Source organism: Bacillus rossius, chromosome 1 (genome assembly GCF_032445375.1).
Source record: "Bacillus rossius redtenbacheri isolate Brsri chromosome 1, Brsri_v3, whole genome shotgun sequence".
Lineage (NCBI taxonomy): Eukaryota > Metazoa > Arthropoda > Insecta > Phasmatodea > Bacillidae > Bacillus > Bacillus rossius.
This window is the reverse complement of record NC_086330.1, coordinates 226,520,073-226,547,151: the sequence shown is the minus strand read 5'-3', so window position 1 is coordinate 226,547,151 and position 27,079 is coordinate 226,520,073. Positions and strand designations below refer to the sequence as shown.

General features: G+C 37.1%; 1 protein-coding gene across 1 annotated transcript in view; it reads right to left on the bottom strand.

Annotated features, from left to right (window-relative positions):
• The window catches only part of LOC134527334 (protein espinas-like), a 1,109,625-nt gene that overhangs the window by 201,001 nt on the left and 881,545 nt on the right, over positions 1 to 27,079 (bottom strand). The gene's annotated exons all lie outside the window — the stretch shown is intronic.

Genomic DNA, 27,079 nt, shown 5'->3' with positions numbered 1-27,079 from the left:
CTAGAGAAGACACTTAGGTATAAATTATTTTCTGTTTGAAGGAATATTATACACTCCTGCGCTATTATTTATAAATTAGGGTAGATACTACGACAATTTAATTATACTAAAACTGGTAATATTTTTTGATTCCTAGAAGTATATTTCGTGGTTTAATGTTTCCAGAGCAAAAATTTAAATAGAATTTCCTGTATGACTTATTTATATATCATTTCCATAGCTGAGTAATATGTAATAAATACTTTGAAATCAAAGGAAAGAAAGCGATAGGGTTAGTGAACGAAACGGAAACTCGTTAAATAAAGCATGTTGTTCGGCAAGTTAACATTTCATGGAATTATTATTATTTTATATCCACAAGGAGTTTTTTGTGGTAATGTTGTTGCCTTTGTATCGCTGTGACGCCTTTACGTTGAACTTTCCCTTCTAAAGATACTGCAAGCCTATAAAATTTTGGTTTAGTAATTTTTATGAACATAATCTGAAGACGAGTTTATAAATAACACAAAAGTATACAATAAAGATTACTTCTGCTATGTATGTTTGCTATAATCTATAAATTTTTATTGCGTTAGCAACTTGACTTCACCTAAGCCACTGACAAAACCTGATATATGTTTCAGAAACGGAATAGCCCTTATTAGCCTACTTTACTCTAAGAAAGTAGTATAAACTAATATATCGTCTTTAGTCACCCCGGATATCTGTAGGTATATTTATATTAAAATATTTATAAAATTATGATAATCGCTAGAAAATACGCCTACGTTTAACCAAATGCTATGCAGATCAATACCGGGCACTATGTTTTATACCTTAGGAAAGTGAGTGGAACCACCGCTTGATTGCTGATGCAATATAATTCGAAATAATGCTTTGTTATAGCACTTTAGAGATTTTGAATCGCGTTATCAAGTACTTTTGATAATTTAAAGTCCAAATAAGGCTAGAATAATGGTAATTAATAATCTTTATTTTGTGTTAGATGTAAATTCACAGTAATTTTAGTACACATTTTCTGAATTCAACTCTGGACTTTTCAATGTAAACGAATACGGTGAAACACCTAACTTCATCCACATCCCGCTAGGATCGCTGGTCAAAGTAGTTTCCGCTACTCTTGCCGAATTTCCGGTATTGCTCTGTGTTGTATTTGGTTTACCTCATTCTGCAATGAAACGTATGATTTTATGATATGTAGTTTTTCATGATTTATGATGTAATTTCACATAATTTTTAATTTAGTCGGAAATTTTTTTTACTTCTGTAATTTGTTTACTCTATGTGATTTGAGTATGCCTGGGTTCCAGGTACTAAGCAATTTAAAGTAACGATGATGTACTTTTACAATATTTTTTTATTAAATAATTTGTTCCATGCAATCCCTGTTTTCACACCTTTACAATGATAGCGTAGTACCCCACCTTGGTTGTAGTATGGAGCGAAATAAGTAGGCCGCGTAGCGCGACGCCTGAAGCATTTTATTGTGAAATTTAGTAATTTGAGTACCTACTAGGAATGCGTATCGTCCCAGAACAGTTTTCAGAGATGTGAAACTACATTGTGTTGTAAAAGAAAGTAGTTTTGAAATGGTAATCTATAAATTTATATTAAGAGAATAGATGTGGTTAACCACTTTTAATTATTGTAGTTAATTTTGCTTAAGCCAGCCTGCCTGAAGAGAATCTACGGTGATTTTTTTAAGAGAATTTAATTTCGGTTTATATCGGATTCATAATTGAGAAGATTTTCAAATTAATGAGAGGAGGTTGTATTTGTTTTGCTATGATATTGACGATCCTACCAAGTCACAAAAGCTCTGATAGTGATGAGAAGAATTAATTGCTTTAACCTAGCAATATTATAGTCGACTTTATTTTGATTTAAAAACCTGAGATGTTTATATTACTTCTATAATTACGTCACAGAGATTTTTAATTCTGTTAATTGCTATAATACCTGTAAACCTGTGCTATTCGTTTTCTCTCCGATACATTAAAAAACATTGTAATAAATTAATTGCCATTATATTACATTTATTATTACTGTAAATTGGAGATTTGATCTTTTACCTTTAGTATAGCCGTGCGAAGCCGGGTCGGTCAGCTAGTAATATAATAATATAAAGGTTGAGGTGTTTCGAGTAATATGACACTACTTAGTTCCCATTTTGAGAAGTCAATGTGTTTAGTGAGTAGGTAAAACTAAACGAAAGACAAAAATTTTACCGTCTGTTAATACAAGTACATATATAGTTATTTCAATATGATAAAAAACCACTGAACTTCTTTCAACAGAGACATACGCCAGCGACCGTATGTTACTGCGACGCCATTCAGATTTCACTCTAAATTTATTTTGAACTTCTGAGGCTAAGTTACAATTGAAACTACGTGGTTTAGGTTTTTTAATCTTTGACAGATTTGTGATTCTGAGTTTTAATATAGTTACTTATATTGTATAAAACACTACATATTATAACTTGAACAGTGAAAAAATATGTTGTGATTATTATTTTCCTGTTTATATATTATCGCTGCTCGTCCGTTTTTTTTGCCTGTACGTTTACGATCCTTCAACCTAAACCGAGGAGTCGAAATTTCTGCAGGTAGTTCAGCAGTAGGCGCACGGACTTTACCGTTGCATTTTTTCGCAAGTCGTCGCAAACTATCAATTCGAGTAAACCATTCATGACACTCATCGCAGGTAAATTTAAACGAGAAGGATTCTTCTTGCATTTGCTCCGCTCATGTCTTCGTGCATCATGGGAAAATGCGAACGACATATCACAGTAGCTGCAAGGATACCGTGCTGATGTAGACGAACCTTCCAGACCCGAACCAGATGTCGATGTTACTGCAATTCTACCATTTCCAGGCATACTCATATGCACATCAATCATTTGTTGTTGCACCGAAACCTTTACTTTCTGTCGCACAGCTGGTCCTAACAAACATTTTACGATATAGGTTCTTGGCACATTCGCTCTTCTCGTGTCGTCGAGCATTGCTGTTGTTTGAAAAAATTTTGTCGCAGTAACAGCACCGAAGTTCGTTAGTTGTTGTCAAATCAGCAACCATTGAAGTCTCCATCGAGGACAAAACATCGTTCGTCGAGGTTTCCTGTACAGCCAACACTACAGGCATTAAAGTATCTTCTGCTGGTGGTATCGTGACTGTTGAAGTCTCCTCCAGTGTTGACGTCGTCGTTGCCAACGGGATCTGCTCCACCATCGTCATCGCTGACGTCATGGTTCCCGTAGTCGATGGTACAACGTCCATCAAGTTCGTCGTTAAAGTCGGTAAAGATGCCATCGAGTTCTCACGAACAAGTAATTACGCGACTTATGCGTCAGATGAAACAAACGAGGTGATCCTTACACCGACGACGACAGTAACAAACTGAGCGACCTGCTGTCTAGGACTCGCTTATATACATGCACCGGATGGAATAATACGCTAGTCAAATCAAGAACAATTGACTATAATACTAGAGTCAAAACAACATTAAAAATAGAAGCACTATCAACAAAAAGGAAGCACCGTCAACGAAAAGGCAGCACATTTGGAAGCACCGACAACGAAAAGGGAGCACATTTGGAATTTTTCCCGAATTTCTAGCTAAATAATTATCGATTCCAAGATGGCGGTCGTAATGGCTTATATGATGATGGTTGATTTGGAAACTATGCTTCTTTTAGGACTTTGATCATTATTTATTAAAATTATTATTTACATAAAATTAAATGTTTTGCATCGTCTAGGGATTGAACGAAGGGCAGGAATCGATCGAATCAATCAGTATATTTATTGCCAATTTATTTAATGAATTTTTAACTTTTTCCCGCATCTCTAGCATTAAAATTACGGATTTTCAAGATGGCGTCGAAATGAAAAGATGGCGGGTGTCACAGCAATAATAATAAATGATTACTGCACTCTAGCGGGTACGAATTAAACTAACATGGTGTCAGCGCACTCTAGCAGACGATAACATGATGATGGCTTCCTGCAACGAAGACAAGATGGCGGAAATGACGTCATGCTAACTGGCGATATATATGCTATTAACAAAGTGGTGGGGGTCAGTCTACCTGCAGCCACCACAGGGGAAGGATCGTTCGCCATTTTTATTTTTTTGCCCTCGCCGGGTTCGAACTGAGGACGTAGAGCTCCGTGTCGTAAATGTTTGTTTTTTAAATATTTTTTATTTAAATTTTATTGATTGAATTTTTTATAATTCTAAAATTATTTTTCATTAAAATCGGATAAAAATAAAGATTTTAAAAATGGCGACGATGACGTCATAATCCAAGATGGCTGGCATGGCATCCTAATTTTCAAGGTAATGACCTCGGCGGCTAAATGCGGCTAGCTCTTAGGACTTTTAAGCCGCTTTTAGGAATTTTCGTGGGTTCTAAGGTAAAACGACTTTTGAGGATTTTATAAATCCTAAGTATTTTTTAAATTGTGGAATTTTTCGAGATTTTTTGGCGGAATTTTTTCCCAAAAAAATGGAAATTTTGGCGAATTTTGAGGAATTTTGGGCAAATTTTGCCCATTTTGACGAATATTGACATGTTTTGTGGGTCAAGGTCACAACCATCCATGATGGCCGCCGTGACTTCAGAGCAATCGGTCATTGACCCGGCACCAGCACCTCAACCCTGAACCCTGTGCCTGGAGGAACCAAAACATACTACTATTAGTAATTAATAAAATTATAAAACTTAATTGGGCTATTCTTTACGAACACAGTTCTCCCCACATTATTAACCGTAACCGCATAATACCTTGGTTATCGACAGTTTCCATTACATGCCCCTATTTCGAGATTTATCCTCTAGAAACGTTCAAAGGAAAAATGTTAGAACAAAGTTAAATATAAAGCTCTGAACTTTATTATTTTCAAATCAGTCTGATTCAGCTCTTATTTTTTGGTACTATTTATAAAAATTAAAAAAAAAACTAATGGAAATGAAATAATATCGAAAATGGTGTTTAAGCACGTCGTTCGGCTAGAGAGTAAACACGCTACGGCGTTTATAGCATGTCGTTCTTGCTCGGAGCTGGAAGTATACTGTTGCTCGGCACTCTCTTCTGCCGCGTTCTTCTCTTCCCCCTCTCCCTGCCCCTGCATCTATTCCCCCCCCCCCCCCCTGCTCCTGGCCAGAAGACTACTGGGGCCGCCGCCTCGTCATGCGCCCGAATCGCTCTTTGCTTCTTTTGTTCAGTTCGCCAAAGTTGGCGCGCCAATCGCACACAATTGAAACCGCGTGCGTAAAAATAATTCTGTCGGAATCACTGTCTTAGAAATACATGTCTGGACACTACTATTCATAGACTGTTTATTCCAATGTGATTATTTCTCGGTTATTCGCAAAACTACTTAACCTCTATGAAGCCACCAGTATAGCCGTGCTGTGAAGGAACATTTTAATTTTCAAACTTTTAATACCAAAATGTTTAACTTTTGACATTTTCCTTAATTAGTATCTGTATATTTTTAAAATTTTAATCGGTTACTTAATTAATAGCATTCTGCACCAGTGGCGCGGGCAGTTTTATTCAGCAAAGGTTTTAAAAATACACCATTGGCAAACAGGCAATTTTCCAGACTGAAGTCAGTAGTCGGGATACTGTATTCGGAATATAAATAATTTTACCAGCACATATTTGTTATTAGCGGTTTTTACTTCTTGGAATGTGATAATGGAATTTTTTTACATTTGAGTTTTAGGATGTTGCTATAAAATAAAAAGTAGAAACGTTTTAAAAACGTTTAATAACAACCAAATCGTCATCTGAAACAAATCTAACCGAATGTTTCCTGAATGCTAAATCTTTAAAGCAAAGTATGTATTCAATAATAGTTAAATCTTCAAGTATCATAATAAAAATGTACCTTACAGCAAAAAAAAAAACTTATTCAAAGCAGCTACAAAATAAATTTATGTCATTCAACTTTCTTCGTAAGCACAAAACCACACAGGTTGGTCAGTATGTCAAATGTAGTAAACGAAATCCATCCCTCTTGGCACAGCCTACAGGCTTGAGTAGATTTCAAAGTACCTATTGCTTCTGGAAATTTTCTGGAAACTTCTATAAACGTCTGAAACATTTATAGAACTTAAATTATGTTACATCCTATACGTTCTCCAATATTCCAAAATGATCGATTAAAATTTTTCATTTATTCTATGCCACTGAATAACATAGAACGAATTTCATATTATTCCTACTAAGGAATTTATGCATTTGACATTCAAACACACTAGGTACCTTTCATACCTTCCACTAATAAATGGTCCCACAAAAATTTAGAACAAATGTTTAAGATAATAGGAAGATGATTAAATATAAATTTAAACGTGTTTGATAGGAAATTTTTAATTTTTTTCCAACCCCTGTTTTTAAGGTTGTTTCAGCCAAAGGTTTTAGATAATGTTTAGGATATTGCAATAAATTATTACATATATGATAGTGTATCTACTTAAAATAGTGATTTTTTTTTTTGTCTTTCAACCATTATTCTTTTCACTCCTTGCAGTAATGGTTGGTTACATAAAAATTTACTTTTGACAAACTTTTTTTTTTACAATATTGAGAATGTGCAACCAAAATAAGAGTGGTTTCGATAAAGTTCATGATACGGAAGTTTTTTTTTATTTCCACATGAAGTTTTTCAACCCTTTGCAGTCTAATCAAAAATTGTTTTAGACCAACGTTTCATAATATTTTTAGAAGAATTGCAATCAATTGTTATATATTTAATTTTATTTCTAGGTTTTACCATAAATAAAAACGAATTAGCGTATATGTTATGGAAATTGAGACTCTTCATATTTCTACCCTTATTATTTTCAATGCCTTGGGCAATCGTTTGTTTTATCAAAAAATTGTTTTAGACAAAAATTCTTGTTAAAAATTATAAGATTTACAAACAATTCGAAGGGATTTGATGGTGTGCCTACTAAAGAAGTTGCGATTATTTTTGTCTTCCGAGTCGGGTTTCTTCCACACCTTGCAGTTATGGTTGGTCGCATTAAAAATGTATTCAGACAAAGTTTTTTGGTGTTTCTCCTACGAGTTATAATACTTTCAAACGATACGTTATTTTTCTACTGTAGGGGGTTATAGCGATTTTTCGGTTTATCAAACGACCTTCCCCATCTTTACCCCTTTGGTGGGATTATGCCCATTAACGAACTCGACCGAGATTTTTATTATTATATTTTATGTATCAGTTGGGAAATTATATGTGCAAAATAACGGCAGTATCGTGTAAATAAAAATGTTTGTTTGTATATGTATATATGTATATATGTATATATGGTTTCGGTGTCTATGGACATAAAACGAAAATTATATTAAATTTTTCTGAAGTCGCACCATGGCAACGGATTGAATAGGTGGTTTTTCTTCGAAAAAAACCTGAGAATCCACAAATTAAACAAAATAGAAGAAAAAAGTAATGTGTAAAGATTAACATACAAAACAAAATTGTTTTTAAATATAAAGTAAATAACATTTAATGTATGCACATGCATACAATCACTTCGCGGACACAGGTAGGTACTGAACGTTACGCAGCGTGTATCCCACAGTTCTAGCTTCATGCGAGCATTCGTGAGAAGAGACATAATTGATACGCCAGTACGCTGACAAGGCCTCGTCTCCAATCCCATCCCCCTCCACTCTTTCAGCGCGGCGGGAGGGGACGCATCCCGCTGGCCGTTACAGAGGGCGCCTCAAGACCGCGAGGAGATTCGCCGATGCAGACGTTTGTTTACCTCTAGTATTGCTATTAAGAATTTTCCGCGGTAACATGCCTGTTAAAATACACGAATCAATGCAAGAAGGTCCAGGACATGTCCGACTGGTGAGTTCCTTAAATTCTGACGAGTTTTTCTCCACAAAAAAGTAGGTTGAAAAAGGTGATTTTCATGTTATTGGTGGGGTCAGAAAAGTGTAAATGCAGATACAGAGCAACTCTAATCCACCAGACTGACGTCGAATGTACTTTTTATTCCTTTCCAGCGCAAGAAAAAATTAAAAAACTCAAGTACTTTTTAAATGAAAGTCATAAAGGTAAATGTCTACAATGTCCTTCTTCCAGCGTCCAGGCGGCATCCTTAGGTTATTGATAATAGTGAAATCGTTATTATTTACTTTTAACTTCTCGTTATGGTTATATTTGCATGGTTAAAAAATTTCCAGTACAGTCTTCTTTCAATTGTAGTGTTCCTTGGCTCCGACTGAGTGGATGTTGCAGGCATGGTGGCGTGGCGAGGCGGGGCGCGCGGGCGCTTGTTGTGCCCCACCACAGCCTTCACGCTGACGTTTACGGGTCGCGCTGCGGCGTAAGTCGCGCGGGCTCCCCTGGCTTGCCGCTCACGAAATGGACACCAAGTCAGCGCGCCCGTACCCAGGTTACAAAGTTTGGGTGGGCGGGGCTGGAGCCTTCTGTACCATGTGACAGAGGGTTCACTGAGGGGAGGCTATTCCCCTCAGTAGCAGCAAGTAGGTTAGTCGGAAATGTAGAGTTGCGACTCACTTGGGTCACTGTGACTCTAGTTAAACGAGTTCGGAGTTGAAGCGGTCCTGCCCACATAAAGATGTAAGTTAGTTAAGGCACCTAGGGCAGGAGAGACCAAAGTTCAGGTGTTCAGTCACGGCAAGGGGTGAAGTCTCTATCTTCAGGAATATCTTAAGTTCTGTGCCGTCGAAACTAAGGAGTATTAGCAAATAAAGTTACCGATATCTGCCACTCGCTGCTCGCGGGGCAAGCGAGATTTCTCCCTGCTGCCACGCTGCGACCCCTCGTCCTCTGTCGTTCAGCCTTCAAGCTCTGCCTCACTCTCTGCTTCCTTGCTCGTCCAGCGACTCGATGTCGTTGGATGTTCGGTCTCGTCCGGGACTCAAACCAGCCACTTGACTACTCGAGCCACGCCCCTGCCATCGGTGTAACTCGTTCGTCAACTTCATTAACTCGTTACTCACCGAGCGAGTATTCACTCGTCGACTCTGGACCAGCACCCGGTAGCCCTGGTTCTGCCCAATGGTCCACAGTGAGATGGCTGGCCGCATGACGACGCTTCCCTTCGGTCGGCGCAGCAGGCGGCCAGGGCTTGGCTGCTCACTCGCAGCGTGGTGCGGAGTCGTGGAGCATCGGTGCCGGTCTCTCTCGTTGCAACAAACATTGGGGTTTATATACTGTGTTTATGGCCCAGAATATTCCTTCTTCCGCCCGTCCACGATGTTTATAAGCATCCGCACCCGGCGGAACTTGCGGTGCCACGTAACTGTCGAATGGACGAAAACGTTTTACTCGACCTCCCTCAAGCTTCGTGGTCCCCTAAATTTCAAACGAACTAAAGAACCATCACACTTGGAAATCCAACAGGTTGAGTCCATCCAGAGATGCGTCCAAACCCTCTTTGTAAGTAAATGGGGAAAAAAAAAAAACCTAACGGGTAGGCGGAAACACCTGTTACAACTATAAAATGTTCTTAAAAAAAATGGATATTTCTCACTAGCTTATTTTGACATAGAATGATAACTGAAGTTAAAAAAGTGGCATTCCATTACTTCCTGCTCGTGAAGTTAAGACATTAGAGTGTCAACGAATATGTCGTGGGGTCATTTATCCGCTAGTTCACTAGATAATTACAAGTGTTTTATTACTCCCAAAAGGTGATAAAATAAAAACGGTTCAATAACATCCATAAGCAACAAATATATTTTTGGAAGTAAGTAGATAGGGAAATGCCGATTCAAAGACAGGAGGAGCTCAAGGATACGGCGGCCATATTGAATTCTCCAACTTGTATTTTACCTTGACCGTGATCCTGCCCACCATTTTGAAATCTGCCATTTTGTTTTATAGAATGTTCCGCCATATTGTATCTCCCATCGTAAAATTGCTGTCACAGTTTCACCTTTCGTAACTGCCGCAATTTTGGATTCGTGACATCGCTGCTGCACTTTTTATTACAGCCGCCATCGTGCATGACTCCCCCAAATTTCACTTTTTAAAATTTTATTTTTTATTTTTCAAATTTCATTTTTCCAATTTCATTTTGGCCTCAGCATCCATATTGTTAAGTCTGCTGGTGGCGACCATCTTATTTTGTTCAGCTAGGTGGAGGCTATCTTGTTTATGTCTTCTGGCGGCGGCCATCTTAGTTTCAAAGCTTGGAGGTAGGTGACGCCAATGTCACCAATGATTTCTTTTTCGTATGAAATTCTCTATTGAAGTGGATAAGCACTGAACCGAGGGATGAAATCATGTTGATAAAAAAAAATGTACATGGCTTGCTGCAGTTTTACAACAGAAATCATCGTACATTTTAAAATTTTAGAAAAAAATTATTTAAGTATTTTATGTTAAATTTTTAATATTTAGGAAAATCTAAAAGTGGTCTGAAAAACAGGCTGTGAGGTATACACATTTTTAGATTCTGCTAGATTCTTTCTTTTAAAGTAAAGATAAAAAAGTCAGCGAAGGCGTATGACTAAATTTATTAGAACAAGACATATTTCGCCTTTTCAGGTGCTTCTTCTGGCTGCGGGCAGGTTCGCATGTGCCTGTCTTGCGCGTGGGATACCGCAGCCACCGCCTTGTTACGACCCACCCTATGCAGCGGGATTCTGACTCTTCCTCCTCAGGGCTGGTAAATATCCCGAATGGTACGGAACATTGTGTAAATTACATTAAGATAGCCAAGAACAATACTAATGTATTTTTTTCAGGACGAAAAGAAATCAGTTCATAGATGCATAGATGTGGTGCGAAAAGTTAAAAATCTGAAGAGAAGGTAAACCAATTTTTTTTTTAAGAGAAACCTTTTGGTTGCGATGGGGGTAAAATTTCAAGGCCGAATTTTAATGCAACATTTTCGTGAAAAATTCTTATGAAACGATTTCTGACGCTAATAGGTTGCGGACGGTGCAAAAAACTTGTCAAATCCCGTTCCCTTTTGCTGGCTACACGTGGTGGCGGGCGGCTCAGGCTTAACTCTACCATGCTGCAGGGATAGGTGGGTCGCGGCGGTAGGGACCCGCCTGCGCCTGACGCCACCCGACTGGCTGGCATCTAGTAAAGGAGTTTTGGGTAAAGGGCACCACAACAGGGTTTGAGCTTATTGTTATACACCGAGCCACAAGCCATATTCGCAAAAAAAATGGCGTTCTTTCAAGTAGTTACGTATTATTTTAATTACTTGTGAAAATCAGTATTTAATGTTAAACAGTGTTATATGAGCATTGTTTTAGCTGTGTAACTAAATATTTTTTGCTTATATAATCTTTTTCATACTTAAATTTGACAGGCTAGTTATTTATCACGAATTATTTAATTAACTAAATCACACATAGTATTATAATTGTGAGCCCACGAGCGTGTAAATAGTGTTACGATCTACAGGGTTCGTAAATGATAGCCAAATTAAAGATTTTATTACACGCACAGTTTTATTTATCGCCACTATTTACATTATAGCAAATAATCTAAAAATTCCAATTATTCAATTGTACTTAAAAATGTTGCTTCCTCAGTCACTCGTTTTTACATACCGCACACCTCGCTGGGCCGCACCTCTGGCGCATCTCTCGCCGCAGCACCCCTCGTGGTCCTCCGTCGTCGCACTCCGTCGCCGCACTCCGCCGCCGCCGTCGCACTTCCCTTCGCCGAGATCCCACTTGACGCCTCGCTCGGAACTTCGCTCGGAACTCCGCCGCGCCCGCGACACTATCGCCCGGAAACTCCGCCGCAGGAAAACTCCCGACTTCACTGAAATGCTCTCTGAGGCCGGCATCCTCGTTTTATATATCACAGACGCCATTTCTGGAACTCACGAGCGCTGCTGGGCCAGTCGCGTCATTCCGCGCCGACCCGACGGCAGAAATCTCTCGAAATACGCGTTGGCGGCTCACGTAACTCCGCAGCTGTCAGGTTTCGGATGTCAAACTATCAGCGCCGCGCGGGAGCGGGGGGAAGGAGGGGGGAAACGGCGACCCAGGTGCGCGCGGCATGTCTGTTGTTGCAGTGGCCACCTGTCAGCCAGCTAGCGCTGCACCTGCGCGCCGCATCTCTGCTGACGTTCGTAACAATATGTTAAGTCCAACTAAGAATATGATAGCTAAAAAAAAGTTTAAACAAATCCTGTGCATCGAATATGAATTTTTTTTAATTTACACTTTGTGGCAATATGATTATAATGTAAATAATTACCGGGAGGTAGGTTCATGCCATCTAGTTTTCGCGTCACGGAGCGGTGGACGTGTTAATCATTGTTCATTCATTCGATGACAGAACATTAGCAATGCCTATGAATTTATTGTAGTATGTCTATGTAGCCCATTGCCAGACTATGTTGCACTATATTATAAGGTGATATATTTGTACAACTACAAAATAAGTTCATTAGAATGCTCGATCACATCTTACCTATGAATAATATAAGATTAAATTAAACACTGATTTATTATAATCAATCCTAGATTTTAAATTTACTAAACAAATTGTACCTATTTATGGTGTGAGTATTTCAACAGTGAGTAATATAAATTGTTAAATAAATATTGACTCATAAATAATTGAGTAATACTTAGTTAAATAAAGTTTATTAATTCATTACTATTATAATAAAATTTATACTCAATAAAAAAGTTAGGATTCTTAAATAATTGAAAAAAAGAAATGAAAGTTAAAAACCCCGTGCTGTGTTATATTGTTACTAAATTTTATAAATGGTTTAGCTGAGTAATAATAAGTAATATTATAAATGAGGTTGAGAATTAAAATTTATCGAAGTTCATTTACTTTTTTAAACGTGTATAAATTTTAGTAAAATTGTTTTCGTGCTATTGTTGGGGTCCTGAGAATCTTAACATAACATTTTATGGAGTGATTATTTCAACAGTGAGTAATATTTATTGTTAATAAATCATAGTCGACTGATCAATAATTATTGATATTCTCAGTAATTATTTTGAAGAGAATAACAATTTTGTTAATTCATGTTTATTTAGAAAATGATCTTCTCTCTTTTATCTCTCTGCCGTTTTACCCCTTACGATATACTTACGAGTCGAGGTTTTGTCACCTGTACTGAGTTAAAGAGCTTTTTTTTAATTAAATAATCTTTTTTCATTTATTGGATCGTATATTTGAGCAAAAAATAACTTCTGCCCTAATATAATTTCAAAAACTTTCAATAATTATTTTTGAAAACTGTTCAAGACACGCTCTGAAAGCTAAGCTATTCTGCATTAAAAAAATATGTTAATTTTTTTAAATACATAAAATTTAGGTCAAATATTTTCTTCCATGGCTAAGAAATGCGAATAAACAACCAGTTTTACGTGGAAGATTATATTAGTAAGCATAAAAATAACTTAATTCGTTCACGTGAGTATTAGCTGTCAAAGCCAAATTGTTTGTTACCGTTGGCTGTTGAACGAATCGCGGCTTAAAATAAACACAGTGCCCTACATTTTAACGTTTTTTAAGTGTCAAGACGTAAGATGCAAAACAAATAAAACATGGCCCCGTTGAGTAATTCAACCATGTCCACGTTACTCCACGGAAAATGTTCAATTGGGAATGTAAATTATTTTAACATGTCGTCAGCGGCAAACTTAATTTCTTTGTACCTCTAGTTACTCCTGCAGTAATGTTTTCACTTTATTCATCTACCGTGAGAACACCAGTGCACTGGCTTTGAGCTACTATACTCCCTCCCCCCCCCCCCCCCCCACCGTATTCTTTGGCTAGCATTTCATGTCAATGTGAGCCAAAAGTGGTGACTTGATACTTTTTTACTTTCGATAGTGAAATATAGTAGAGGAACTTCGGGTATTATGAAATAGTCGGTTAATATGGAATAGCGCAGTTTCTCGGCTGACAAGAGTCGCAACCATGCGGATACAAGTGGAACTTCTGCTCCTTTGTACACCTTTTCAACCGTTCAGACGCCATATTGTTTGGAGCTGCGTTGCACCATACATCGTGCGTTTTGTGTTTCTACAAATCACGAATATTGTGCAGGTGAGCTTATCTGTAAGCACAATAACTATTTAACAATTTTAAATATTACCACTGTTATAGTATATGTAAAGCAGAAGTATTGAAGTGTTTTTTTTTTTTTATATTTCTCAAGCGTATTACGGCTTTTTTCTGTGGTTGCCACCACGTTAGTTTCAAAATGGCTAGTGCGGGTAATATGGAATTTCTGGTATTCCCAATTACCCTCCATTTTGCAAAGTATTCCATAATACCCGCACATTTTATTTCTTAACTGGACAATTATTATTATTCAAAATACGCAGTAAACTATTGTGTTGTTCGTGATATGTTTATGAAAGTTATTTTAAGAAATATATGTAAAGACAACATTTGTGCAAGAACTCAAAGGGGCCCCTCCCGGTGCTGTTGGGGTTTGCCACCCATCAGGGTGGGTTCAGACAAACATATTTGGCCAATGGTTTGAACATTTCATATCACATACGAAACCAACCAAAGAATCACCCATCCTGTTGATCCTCGATGGACACTACAGTCACACAAAGAACATAGAAGTCATCATATTGGCACGGGAAAACCACATACGCATTGTGAGTTTGCCCCCACACTGTACTCACAAGTTACAGCCATTAGACAAAACATGCATGGGGCCCCTTAAAGTGTACTATAGTGAAGAGGTTCGGCAATTCATCAGGCATAGTTCAGGTCCCATGAAGCCTAATGACATTGCAGAACTCTTTGGGAGGGCATACCTTAAAGTCCAAACTGGAGAGATCGTTGTCAGTGGATTTAAAGCAACAAAGATATATCCCGTAAACAGACGTGTTTTCAGTGATGTCGACTTCATTGCTGCAGGGAATGATGTTACTATTACTAGACCTAGTACTAACACAAATTATAGAGTACCACTTGACACAGCTGACAACGAAGAAACCGAAATAGAAGTGCGTGTGGTGAGTGAAGTCAACGATTTAGAATGTGATGGTAGATCTATACCAATGACTGAATCACATTGTAAGACTCAGTTATGTGAACATTCAAGAGATTCCCCTTCAATGGATCAATGCCCTGCTCACTCATCTTCAAGGCTCAAAACCATTGTTCTGCCCAAGGATATTTCCTCCTGTTCCTATAAGAAAATCTACATCTTCCAACATCAGTCGAAAAATAACTCTTGCTGAAGTAATCACTGATTCACCATACAAAACCAAACTTGAAGAAGCACTTGCAAAGCGTAACCAAAACGACAAGAAGAGTAAAAGAGAGAGTGAGAAGAAGAGCACCAAGAGGGAAACATGTGGCCGAAAGAAAAGTAACATCCATATGAACATGAATACAACAAATGACCCAGACATCACACAGTCTACTACTACTGAATATTCTTCTCAAGCTGGACCTTCAACTGTTCGAAGAAAGCCTAAACCAAAAAAAAACAAACTTTTTATTGAAGAATATTGTTTCAATAGCAATGAATCTCACGAATACATTTCAGATCAATCTTCTGATCTTAGTTTGACTGTTCCTAAAGACAAACCAAGTAGTGACAATGCAGAGTGCCTCTTTTGCTAGGGTAAGTTCTCACAGGATACACATAGGGACGAGTGGATTCAGTGCACAATGTGTGAATTGTGGGCACACTATGACTGCTCTGGAGCAGAAACACTTGTCTATGTCTGTGACTTCTGCAAATAGCTACATTTATAAATGTTATTGTTTTTTTGAAAACTTGGTTTTGTTAGGTTTGACTTTCTTTTTGTGATTTAATTATTGAAATAGTTTCTGTAAAACATGTATTAGTAATTAAGGATTCCTTAACTGAGAATTCATTGCATCTACGAATTCTGCAAGAAGGTGTTTCTTTGAAACCCTATTTAATGTTAATGTTAATGTTAAGTATTTTATGGTATTTTTTAAAAACCTCTCGACATTATACTATTGCCTTTTGTTTGAAAATTACAAATTTATTACTTTGTATAGCGTCTTTGAAGATATATTTATCAGTAAATAAGTGAGACAATTGAAAATACGTAGTATTCCATATTACCCATACTATTCCATATTGCCCCCAAATTATGTTTTCTTGGAAAAATTGAAATTGTAAAGACGTTATTTATGCTTAAGTACTTTTACTTACTGGACTTATGTACAATAGTATTGCTATCATACTAGCACAATCCCGGTAACCATAACTTAAATATTGTACTTTTTACATTTGGAAAACAAAGTGGTATTCCATAATACCCGAAAGTTCCTCTATACATACTTCTGGAACAGCTACGATCCCCAAAGTGCGAAGTTGTAAGATAATGTATTTCATACTAACGCGTCTCAAAATAAGCTCAGTAGGTTACGCAGCAATTTAAAGTTAAATAACTTCAAGTTTAAACCTGTTTAATTAAAGCAGAGATATAAAAAAAATATATATGTGGGTAAGTTGCTAACATTTTCGTTTTAAAGGGATAAAATAGATTATTGCCATTTAGAACAGTTTTGATCATCCCCGATCCACTCTATCACGAAAATAATAAGTACTTGTATATAATAATTTATTGATTTAAATAGGTGGATGTCTTGCGAGAACAACGATGTCTATAAGTACATGTAGGACTGGGTTTCTTGCGAGCAGGTGAGTTGGGTCAAGAAACCATCCGCCATCTTGGATTCTGACGTCATGGCGACCATCTTGGATGACATTAACCTTGAACTTTGACCTTTACATTCAAAATTTGCCAAAAATTGTCAATAACGACTCAAAATTTGCCAAAAAATTCCCAAAATTCTCCAAAATTTTCAGTTTTTGGAAAATAAATTCCGCTAAAATATCTCAAAAATTGGAAAACTAAAAGTTTCCTTATTTCGGGGGGAAAATTCCCGTTTGAAGGAAAAATTTACAGTTTTAGTCCTCAAAAATGTCAATGGCTTGAAATGTCCCCAACATTGCTTAAATTACCCATAAGTAAGCTGCACTAAGCCGCCGAAGTCAGGACCTCGACCATTAGGATGTCATGGCCGCCATTTTGAATTATTACATCATCATTCTTGAAGATCCATAATTATTATCCGATTTTAATGGGAAATATTATCAAATTAATAAAAAATATTTAATAAATTTTTAATTTAATACGCACTTACATCATGGAGCTCGAAGTCCTCGGTCTGAAACCGGTGAGGGCAAACAAAATGGCGACAATTCATTCCTCCACGGAAGCTACCGGCAGACTGACATCCCACTACTAATGCCAAGATATATATCGTCATACTGGCTGACATCACGTCAGCCATATTGTTTTAGTTTGAAGGAGGCCGCCATCTTGATCCCGGAATATTGTTATCGTCTGCTAGAGGGCGTTACCACCATGTTAGTTTAATTTTTACCCACTAGAGTGCAGTAAATATTTACTGCTGTGGCACCCACCATCTCGCAATTTGGGCGCCATCTTGGAAATTCATAATTGTACCTATGAGGATTGTGTATCAAAAAGTGCATTGATGTTGGTGAATGTGGGTAGCGGTATCCGTGTGTGTGTGTTAAACTGCAATATGGCAGGTCGCTATGTTAGCCAAGGATCTGTCACTAGTTCGCTATAGTGGGCGAGAAATGAAAGTATTTCCCCTATGAATGTATTGATAGTAGCACACTAGCAGACATAAATAGAATCCAAGATGGTTGCCAGTATATTATTATTTAGGTATAAATGCTTATGAAACCTTGATTTTAATGTTTATTTCAAAAGCACAGAGAAAATTAACACGTTTCCATATTACAGCCTTTAATATTTTTTTGGAACTGTATATCAATGCATATTCCTTTAGTAGGATGTTTTTTTAATCTATTATCTGTGTGTTTTAGCAGCTATGTGTACACAGTTGTAAGCAAAATTTAATTTTTTTATATGGTGGATAAGATATATTGTGCTAACTTTGCTACTGATAAAAATTTAGCCTCCAGGTAAGATAAACAACCGGATTGGTTGGCAACTTATTTGGTGCAATGTGCAAATTGTATTTCATCTCTTGTAACTAACTAGCATTGTTTTAAAAAATATATGATAGTTAACTCGGAGATGGAGATTAAGAAAAACCGATTATTCTACTATAATGATGTAATTATGGTTTAATTTTGGTTTGGCCAATTTAAGGTCTTAATGGTATATTAGTCATATATCCAGTTTGAAAACTGGTTAACTGTAAAGCCAAGTGAGACTTAAAGTTTGCGTAGAATTAGTACTTGGAATTTATTTCAAGTGTAAAATCACTGAGTGATTTAATATTGTTTCAGCCACCATATTGCTTCTTCTGGGTGAGTGCGACTTTTTCACAAAAACTATACAATCATTTTTGCTGTACTCCTATATCCGAATTTAATTACTGATTTAGATGGGATTGTTTTAAAAGACCATTACAGAGATAAAGTTTTTGTCCCTGAACTTAGATTAAAAACCACGCAAATCTTTTTTAAAATTTAATTCGCAATAAATAGAAACCAAAACCTATAATACAATGGGATTAAAGAATATCCACTTTTTAGCGGAATGATCAATAATTTTCATAATTCTTTTTTTCAACCCTGAGAATTAAAATAATCAAATCAAGCACTTGATTTCAATTAAATAAGGTTATGAAAAATATTAGCAAAACATTGAATTCTGGACGTTTTGAGCACCAGCTAAATTTATTAGCTTCTTAATTATTATTTTCTTGATTTATATATGTTACAATTAATTTATTTCAATATACAAAGATAGAAAATAATTAATTTTAAGGACCTATAAATATATTAATTGTAAAAATTCTACCAAAATAAGTAATGTTTGTTGTGATCCATTATATGTGTTTCTTGCTGGTAAAATATAGTGTAGTAAAAACAATAGAGTTGTGTATTATCTTTGGCTGCATTAACATACCTTAGTTTAAAGCAATCATACAGATTCATGAAAAGGTAGTAATATAAAACAAAAAAAATACTAAATACGTCACTGTAGCGCTAAAACCCTTTTCACACATATTGCAACACACCAATATGGCTGCCGTGACATCACACTGGTAGGAGTTATACGTCTTGGTGTAGGAAGTGGGGATCAGACTGGTTGTGGGCATCATTGATGAGGGATGTGTATTTTTCACAGGTGCATTCGTTAGGAATCTAACCAAGGACTCCAAAAAAAAAATACATAAATTTTACTAATTTTTTTTTCAATCCAGATTATGTAATACATTGCTGGTTATTTTAAAACACAAATTCGTGTGTGGTGTGTACACTTATTTAATTTTTATTATTGTACCAAATACTGTATCTTAGAACACTCTCAGTTGTGTTATTGTGTAATGCATAACTAGTGTTTAGAAATGTACACGTCCAAGTTTGGGATTAGTGACCTCGCAAATATTCCAGTGATTTTCGATTAACTTGCATGTGTAAAAGCATAAGGGCCGATCTTGCACTAATGTTATAATTTTTGAACTCGTAACTATAGTTTCTCCACAGGGTGAAAGTCGGTGCCTGTCTGAACCTAAATGCTGATGTACACACATGAGAGCGCAGGTCGGTACCTGTCTGGCATCGCATGTCTGTAAGTGGTCGAAGGACCACCCTGATGTTCATATAATACATAATAAACAAAGATTAAACAGGTCAAATGCTGACAAAAATGCTAACCTGCATCATTGCCATTCACTCCTTGAGCTGGTTCGTCTGGTTGAAGGAGGGGTGGTGGAATGGCTTGGCAAGTCTATGGTCTTGGAATTTAAGTAGAAACTGACTGCGTGTTGTGCGCTTGTGATTTTCTATGTGTGTGTTCAAAATATTGGTAATGAAGGGCTTATGTAAAATACATAAATAAGGCATAATATTATAGTTATATTGAGATTTTATTAAAACATTTAAAAAATATTTTAATAGCATATATTTTATATACTATTGATAAAGGGGCGTAATGTAAGGACATGCCTATGTCATAAAAATTGTATAAAACATTTTCATACAAAATGTATGTTAGTAAAATTAGTTATATTTCGCCCATGATAAAGGAATGTTGGCCTTTCAGTGGTCATCTGGCCCGGCGGCCACTTTGAGAGGCACCGCCTTCTGACGCCATGCACACCTCTGTGGATTAAAAGGGTTCTTGCCTACCCCACCTCCTTTCACTCCGCGAGACATCGTTACACGGCGCTTGTTATCGATCCGCCAGCCGCCTGGGGTTTTCTTCGGGCTTCGAGAGGCCGCCGCGTGGAGTGGAGTGACTGGGACGCCAATGACGCGACACGTCGAAGGCCTGCGAGGCCATTCGAGAAGGATGGCCGCGGCTATAAAAGTGGCGACGCCAGCCTCTGAGCCAGTGGAACGGAGAGGGAAGTGACCCTTGCGAAGGAACGCGGGCGAGAGGGACGGGTACATCGGGACTGTGCGTGTGCGACGGACGTGTGAGTAGTGCGAGGAAGTGTGTAGGGGCCGAGGGGCGAGGGGCGAGGGAAGAGGCGAGCAGTAGGAAGAGCCACGGCCGAGCCGAGCTCCAGTGGGGGGAGTGAACTGTGGACTGGACCAAATATTGGTTAATTTGTGGACAGACATTTTGAGAGCTGTATTTAATAAGTTAGTGTATCCTATTCAAATCTGTGTTCCCAAACGCAACTATACAAAAATAATGCTATGGAATAATTATTTCAGGTTATTTCTAACCAATTTTATACCTCTCGCTTGAATAACTTGGAATTTAGAATTAATATTTTTAAGCTGTCCCCTTTCCTCCGCTCCAGAGTAAAAGGAGACAAGTCCTACACCTGGCCCGTGTTTGTGTATATTTAGCACAACATTGCTGTTTCCAAAAATTATTTAAATCGTGCAAAAATTCTGACTTAAAACCCATCATATCAGTGTGTAGGGAAAATTCATAAAAATACATACCATTTACAAATACTTAAAAAAATTTACTTTAAAAAAAGGCAAGGTAAGCAGCAGTCCACAAAATATTAAAGCATTTTTTGAACTTCATTTTTAGGCTGAATTCTAATCTTTTGTACAAACATTAAACTCATTATAAAAACTTATTTTTTTCAAATGCAGAAATAACATACCGCGAGACAGGTTCCCTAAAAATATATATATGTATACATTCATAAAATTTATATATAAAAGTATATACAAATTTAAATAAAGGCTATTATTACAAGGCTCGTAGCATATCAAATATTACCTACTACATTCACATCAGTTCTATTATAATTGGCCACGCTTATATTTCTTGCTAAAATAATATTACAATAAAATATAATATTTATTAATACGCATATAAAATCAATACTACGGAATAATCTCAAAATTCTGGGAGCTCCCTACTTTACTACCGCAAGATGTCTTGCTAATAACGTAATTTACAATGGTAAGAAAAATTACAAAATTTTGTTTCTCTTTAAAAAACCTGATAACAGTTCTGTGCCGTGAAAAGTCTAAGTTCGTTAAGCGCATTGTTAACCAGTTCAAAAGGGTCGTGATGTCATTAACTCTGAAACTTTATCACAGCGTTACCAATGCACACAATACACTCGTGCTTAGTCTTCCAACTTCACATTATGTCTACGGGCTTCGACTGCGACTTTTTTGACAGACTCCACACACGCATTAGCGCACCGCTTCTTGTTCAATCTGTGTATTTTATCGCCGCGCTACCGACCCCGGGATTCAAACAACCATTCAAAAACTTATACGTCCTTGGTCACTTACTTGTCGTCCTCGGTTCTGCCTCTTACCTGAGTACCTCGCCCACATAGCTGAATCTTAGAGCTCTGTCGTAAGGCTGTTTCCAGATGCGAAGAATTTGCGCGCAGAAATCCGCGCAATAGTTAACTTGCATGGCTTAGCACACTTCTCTCACTTGGTCGTTAACGGAATTATTTATCACGCAACACACTGCGCGTGGACGTAACGCCACGTAAAAGTATTCCATGTTAGACGTCACTATTATAAACCCGGTTCCCCGTGACGCCCACGCAACAGCTCGCTGGCCCGGCCATCACTGTCTGTGCCCCGCGGTCAACACCACTGACGTCACGCCCGCTAACGGCTATCCACTAACTCAAAGTTCTAACCTCAACTATTTTCTCGTAAAATTCTCCTTGATAAATACGTAGCACAAAATTACAAATAAAAAGATACTGAAATAACATAATAAGAATTATTGCCAACCTTTTCAAATTTCTAGAGGCAGCTAAAACTTTCTGGAGGCGGTGGCCTTCGGCCAGAGCCTATTGGTCAACCAGGAATATAAACGGTACTAAAACACTTAACTTAAAATAATTAAAATAGAAAGAAAAATACATTAAAATACTCTGTAACAAAAAAATTATGATCGTTTTAAAAACACAATTAGGTGCAAATAATGTGGCGGAAACGCCCTAAAAACCAAATGTTCCCCTTTTAAACCCCTTAGGTATGAAATACAGCAAAATTTAAACAAAAAAAACACTGCTTTGTTATTTATTTTTCAAATATCTTTGTGGCGGTAGTGGCCACCACATCTGCCACGCCGACTCTACATGCGGCGATCAGCAGGAGCTGTCCTGCCTGTGTTCACGCCCCTGGGCCAAGAATGCAGCGCGCAGCGCACCCTCAGGAGTTCCCGTTAGGCCGTCTGCAGAGGGGATTACACCTCCCCAACCCTCCACCCCTCCACAAGCCCCACCCTGGCTGAGGGGGTTTCCAGGCCTGCCAACAGACAACCGCCGGTTCCCGTCGCAGGTTCAGTCGCTCGCTGTACGATAAATGTAGTGTTCGCGAACTCGGCGGCGTCAATAAAATGTTCTTACCAGCAAACCCGTGGTTTTATTAACAAGGTCTACTTGCCCTGCAAAGTAATTAGTATCTTCATGACTACAATCTTACCTTCAGATTAATTAAGCACTAGATCTTATAGTGGAAACGATTCCTAGAAATTTATATCTAATGTGGATGGTCTTTTACACTAAATTTTGATACATAGAAGGATCTTGTTCATTTACGTAGCACAAGTTATCTTTCCAACTGTAAAATCAAGTACTAACAGCGCATGAATTACTATCAAATTTATTATTCAAAATTTCAATGTACAGTAACTTCACGCATAGTTTTTTATAAAAAAAAAGTTATAGCTTTTTTTGTTTGTATAGCACGAATTTTGAAATTTAAGACATTGGCAGCATAAATTGAAAAATTCTAAATTGTAGAAAAGATCCCCAAAAATTGTAATTTTTTTGAGTGGAGGCCTACTTGACGCTGAATTATCCAAAATAGAAGGGTCTAAAACGTTTTCATTTACATTGTACAAATTATCTTTCCAATTACAAATCAAGCACTAAGTAAAAAATTACTACATGATTTTTATTTAAAAAAATTTAAATTATGGTTACTAAGTTCATACAATGTTTATATAGCACAAATAAAAATTGTTGGCTGTGATAAGCTCTAATTGAGCACTAATTCGTGACATGGAAGATATTACGAAAAAAACAGATATTTGGGTTTGCAAACTTAAGGTCAAATTGGCGACCAGCTTACTATATGCTCTAACTTTTTATGTGATGTAGTAAGTTCTGTTTCTTCGGTACCAGTAAGCACTAATGGAGCACTAATTTTTGACCAAGTTTCAGTTCGAAATTCTGATGTGTGGCAGCTACAAACATATCAAGGTCTGCCGGCGACCACATTTGAACTTTGTTAGCAATACAATTTCTAAACAGCATTAATATTCGGAAAATTTCTATCAAACCAAGGCCGTCTGTTATAAAAAGCCAACAAGGATAATTGTCAACTTACAAGGAGAGGGTTCAAGTTGGGGCTCACCGATTTGGCTTAAACTGAGTCGTTCAAAATCCTAAAATATATGTTCTGAGTGGGCCCTAGGATGGGAGAAAAAACCCCTTTAAATATTTTAAAGTAGAATTTCAAGGGAAATGTTTCATACATTTTCTAGTTAGTGGCGTGGCGCAGTGGTCAAGCTGTAATCTGCCGGCTCGGGTTCGACACCCACTCCTACATGTTTTTGTTTTTCATTGCCCTTTTTTCTTGCATTATGAACTATTAAATACAGAATTCAAATATATATTTAACAGTGAAATGTATGTATTTTAAAATCATATAATCAACTAAAAAGTTTAGTGTAATTTAGTAAATAATCATGATTTTTTCAGTTAGGTTTGGTGTATAATATCCAATCCTTATCATTCAGTATGAAATTATGATTCATAATTTTAATAACCTTCTCTGCAATTGCTACACCCATAGTCATTGCAACAGGACCCACAGACGCAGGAGGATTGTCAGTAATAATGATTTTTTTTATAAATTAAAAAAGCTTAATAGAGCAATGGTGATTTTTTTAAAATCTTTATCAAAAAAATTTCCTGTGTTTTACTAATCACTTCACTAGTAGAAAATACTTGTTAGGTTTTCATTTTACAAATAAAATATATCGGCAAGAGTCTTGACGCTTGATGCTGTTCACAACGTTACAGACTGTTAAACACTGTAGTAAATAAAGGTACAGAAAAATGGTCAACTATAGCGAATTTTCAACAGCTACCAGAGCTATGGGCTCTGAACGCACGAAAGAGAGTAAAGAAGAAGGATCAAACGGGAACATAACGACACCTAAACGTTTGCTAACGTTTGCTAACGTTTGCTAACGTTGCTACTGAAGGACAAAAGGTAAAATCACAAACCACGCTCTATAGTAAATACAATTCAAAAATGTCTAATTTAAAACCATTCCTATTTAAATACTAGCTGCCCGACCAGGCTTCGCACGGCTATACTAATGGAAAAAAATTAAGCCACATCTCCCATTTACAGTAATGGTAAATAAAAAAAATTCAGTGAAAATTTATTACAATGCTGTATAATGTACCGGAGAGAAAATGAATAGCACCGATGGTTTCCCGACTTGTGCACGCAACGTACAACTGATGTACCCGTACTTCGCTACGGCAGTCTACAGGCAGATCACTCTTGCGCCGCTCATTATACATGCCCCTCCTTGTGGGTACGCCACTGCCGCGCGATGCCCGTTGCCATGGAGACGCAGAAGGCATGAACAATGCAAAATCCTGTTCTCATGCAGACAAAGTACCCACTGTTGCCTGGTTTTAACCACCCATGGGATCTAATTTTCGGAAAATGTCATCCTGCGAAACACAAGGAACATTACTGTGAAGTTTCAAGTCTGTAAAATATATATACTTGAAAAAAAGGGCAATAAAAAAACAAATTAAACACAGAGAGAGGAAAAAAAACAATAGTTTAGGTTTGCGATTTAAAGTGATAAAAAGTATTTAAATACTAATTGAACTCTTATGAGGGTACTGATTGCTTCGTTGTTAATATCACACGGGTGTTTTTTACTTGTATGGGAAAATTAAGAATGATAAGGCATCTAGTGCGTGGCAACAATGTTAATAGGCAATAGGAAATAAACTTCTAGCGCCTGCGGTATTGTCAACACACACTTTGTACGTGTACTGCATGTTGTATATAACCCCCTACAACGCATTTGATTCTAAATTAGACTTTTAGTAAGGATCCCTAATGTCAATGATAATATAATATAGCCTATAGCCTTCCTCGATAGATGTACTATCCAACACTGAGAGAATTTTTCAAATCGGACCAGTGGTTCCTGAGATTAGCGCGTTCAAACAAACAAACAAACAAACAAACTCTTCAGCTTTATAATATTAGTATAGATATATTGTTTTTCGGCTACTAACTATACCTTTTTACATAAGACATAACTTTCGAAATTATGTCACTGCGTGTATAGGTTGTCATCAATCTGGTAATGAAAAGTCAAGAGCCTTGATGGATGTTATTTGCTTATTGTTTCAGTGACTCGAATGCTCTAATATTTTATTCACATTGAAAGTCACAAATGAATCCATTTTTCTCTGACTTTGTCTACCCTTCTTTAAGCATACCTGGTATTTAACTACTTGCATTTATTTCACTTTATTTTATATAAGTAGCCAGGCACTGTGCCCTGTGGTCACATGCTTATTGTTTAGTAATGTTCAGTCTTATTTTACGTTCAGTTGTACAGTAATATAATATTGTATAGCCTTAGTTGCGTTTTCAGAAAATGTATTTTGCAATAATTTTTACAGCAAAATCCTTATAAATATTTGTGTTTATTCTTATATTTGCGGGTGTGTAGTCACATATTATTTTATGTTCACAGAATGTCAGTCGTTTGTGAGTACAACTGTACTAAGACCAAGTGTATGAAAAAGAGAACATGTTGAATGTCCATGTTTGTCTCTAAAACTATATTTACGCATAGCACCTCTCTCGCTCGTTATTAAAAACTACCGTCTTTGTTGCACCTCCCGGGGTACAGAACTGGGCAAGACCGCTGTGATTTTGCCCTTCCCAGGTGATAATTATCGGCCCTCCTCTAGCCACTATGTGTCGGCCCTTCTCAGGCCACTAATGTAGTGCCGGCTCTTCCCAGGCCATGTGTCGGCTCTTTTCTGGCTGGTATGAGTTTGCCCTTCTAAGACCTCTATGAGTAAGCCCTTTTCAGCCAGCTAAAGTAGGTGCACATTTGCTTGCAAAGTGACGGAGATAATACAGATAATGCAATTTAAAGCATTCACTAATTTATTCAAAGGTTTTCATAAAATTTTAGTTTATTTTACTATACATATTTGAAAAGTAAATGCAATACTTTGGAAAGAATTCAACGGGGACGCATCACAAATAACAATCCTATAGATTGCTTGGGATAGTTGTGGAAACCATATGAATCGGAGTATGGTGTGAGCAGGTGTCTTCTGCAGTGCGAGCCTAGTGTCTTACAATACACTTTAATGATTCAATTTTATGTATTTTCGTAGTTCGTTATTAAATTGGGCCTTCTAACTTGCCTGCTGCTATTTGTTAAACAAAACAAAATTTTAAACAACTCCAACTTGTGACTGTGTTTTCGGGAAATCTTAATACAAAGAAGCTATCTCGATGCATGTTATATAAAAACATTTAAAACATATTCCTGGAAATTAATTCTATATTTTTTAAGGTTTTATTTCT